Source organism: Amphiprion ocellaris, chromosome 2 (assembly GCF_022539595.1).
Source record: "Amphiprion ocellaris isolate individual 3 ecotype Okinawa chromosome 2, ASM2253959v1, whole genome shotgun sequence".
Taxonomy (NCBI): domain Eukaryota; kingdom Metazoa; phylum Chordata; class Actinopteri; family Pomacentridae; genus Amphiprion; species Amphiprion ocellaris.
In genome coordinates this window covers 12,065,531-12,068,321 of record NC_072767.1, presented here as the reverse complement: position 1 = coordinate 12,068,321, position 2,791 = coordinate 12,065,531, and the positions used below count along the sequence as shown (strand labels likewise).

The 2,791-nt window shown below is 40.7% G+C and overlaps 1 long non-coding RNA gene across 1 annotated transcript; it reads left to right on the top strand.

Annotated features, from left to right (window-relative positions):
- Nucleotides 1-717: 717 nt before the first annotated feature.
- LOC111581057 (uncharacterized) lies at nucleotides 718-2,497 on the top strand. The gene is made up of 3 exons (XR_002747222.2): nucleotides 718-923; nucleotides 1,742-1,852; nucleotides 2,018-2,497. It is a non-coding gene; the product is annotated as an uncharacterized LOC111581057 (long non-coding RNA).
- The last annotated feature ends 294 nt before the right edge of the window (nucleotides 2,498-2,791 follow it).

Sequence of the window (2,791 nt, the reverse complement as noted above, 5' to 3'; positions counted from 1 at the left end):
ACATGATTGCAATCCTACTACAAATCCACCACTGCGGAATCAACCTCCATATCTTATAATCCTGCAAGAAGACGCAGTGGAAGATTTAAACACCGTGTACATCATCATTTGAAACTTATGCAGTGTATTAAAGTACTGTAACATAGGCTTCCACTCACTGCAGGATATTTGCAGCAGGAACATTACTGTCGATTGGATGTTGCTCATATTAAGTGTGACCTTTCTAATCATTAAATTAATTACCAAAGTAGCGCAACAAGTAATTTAACAATGACAATATTTTTAAGATACCATAAGTTACTGTAGCAAATTCAATTCTCATTACTCATAAATCATTTCAGTGTTTAGGAAATAATAAATGAACTAATAAAAAGAACTCAGAATACCAGTTTAATGTAATGCAAAAATAATCAAATTACATTCATTTAATATTGTAATTGTCATGATCCCTGTTCCAGCCCCGGTTTCTCTCCTTCTTCCTCCTGTTCTCTCTGTATCTGTCTGTCTGTTTTGATCTGTCTTTCATTGGCTGCTTCTGTCTGTCTGTCACCTCTTCCTCATGTCTGTCTCTCTCCCTGTTTCACCTGCCTGCATTCTGCTACCTGCTGATTACTGCAACGAGTGTCAGCTGCAGTAATCAGCTCACTCTGGACACCTGTTCACAATCACCTCCTGCAATATAAGGCTCAGCTCATTCAGTCACACCTCATTGGATCATAAAGACTCACATTCCCACTGAGTTTCTGCTTCCCCACTCTTGGACTTTGTTTTCCCCCCTGGATTACCCCACATGGACTCTGGTCTTCTCCCTGATTCTCACCAGCCTACTTCTGTCTCCAGCTTGCTTGTCCTGTCTCATCTCCATCTGCCCCTGGATTCCCTAAGCCTGTTTTCCCCCTCTGTGTTCGTTTTTCCCCCGTCTTGTAAGTACCCCTCCTGAGCTTAGTTTTGTTAATGCAGTTTAGTTTCGTAGACTTCTGTTTTTGTATTCATAATGTTGGTTTGTAGAGTTTAGAGTAGTTTGGTTTAGTTCTGCCCTCCTAGTTCAGTTCTCCATTTATGTATTGGTTTAGCTATCTGGTTTAATAAAACTCTTTCATTTATTCACTTGTCTGCCAGTTTTCTCTATGTGTGCGCTTGGGTTCTCCAGCTCCCCCATAACAGTAATAGTTACTATTTGAGATCATGTAATTAATAACTGAATCAGAATACATTTTAAAGTAACCCTCCTCCATCTGGATCTTCATCCTAACTGTATCATACTTAGACTATTTCTTCCAAATTTAATGACAATCTATCCAGTAACTTTTGAAAAGCTTTACTAACTGCCAAAATGTTCAGCTGTATGATGTATGTGAGGAGATGTTGGTGGATCACTGTGATCTGGGTTCAGCTTCTGGGCATTCTGAATGTTTGTACCAAATGTCATGGCAATCCTATAAATAATTTTTGCGATACAAGTGTTGGACTGACCAGCCTACCAATAGATCAACCAGCAACATCATCCTTGGAGCCGTTAACAGTAAAACAGTTTATCATAGATCTTTTGACAACAGATGACCAAAATCCATTTTAGATTCAATTTAGAAATCCATCCGAGTGCCAGATCGACAGTTGCTCGGGTAATTAATCATGTGTTGCAAGCCCTCTTAAATAAACCAGTGGCAGCTGAACAGTTGTAAATTTAACCTGACTGTAAAATTAGTTGTCTGCCTTGCTTCACCCACTTCATTTTTTCCAGAGACACCAGGGGTTGGAGTCTTTCCCAGAATGTACTGAGCAGAAGGTAGAGACACCCCACAAGGGTCACCACAGTTCACTGCAGGGGCAGTGCAGTTAATATGTGCAACTGGTGAGGAGAATAACATTTTTTAATTTGTAAATTCTGCATCCCACACTGCTGACATGTGATGTTGGAGTGACAGAGGGGCAGGCAGATACGCTGTAAGGGAATAAATACTGGCATCGGCTGTGAATGTTCGGGAATGTAAATATAACGCATCTCTCTCTCTGCCAGCAGGTCCTCCTCATCATACTGTGGCAAAAACAGCGATAGGAATCACCATGGCAACAGAGTTTCTACCTGAAAGTGAGGCTGTGGAGAAGCTGGAGGAAGAGGGAGAGAATGAGAGAGGGCTGGGGCCTCTCATAACACAGCATGATTTATGAAGGTCTGGGAAGGAACATTTACAACACGTTCTCTTCACACTCTGAAAGAAAAGGGTCCAAGGCATTAAAGGCCAGGCAGGCATTCAGCAAGTGCATTCATTCTCCCTCCTCAGTCCATCTTCTGTCTGTCTCGCTTTAACTCTCTTGGAAAAAATGCACAAAAATGTTTTATTGTATCAGTTACCCTGCTGTTGATGTCTGTGAAAACTGTACTGCAAACAAACTGGTAGACTGACAGATTAGTCATTGGTCTTATTCAGTACAAATGCAATTTTTCCTTCATATCTAGTCTTTTAAATGATGATGTGAATAAAAGTCCTACATAATTGAGTGTCTCTAGGGAGCCTCATTCCAGAGCAGTGGTTCCCAAACAGTTTTTTGTTATGCCCCCACTTCCCATATTTCACAGCCTCCCACAGCATTCTTCCTTATTTTTCGCAAATGAAACATGTGACTGGAGCTTTACAACCTGGTAGGTTAAAACAAGACAGCAGGCTCTGCTAGCCTAACAGCTGTAGAAGCATTATATAACACATTAGCTGCAGGTAAAAGCCTACAAATCATCATAGATTGTATATAAAACATGGATGTAGCTTCTGGATAGGAACAATGAAGCCAAAAT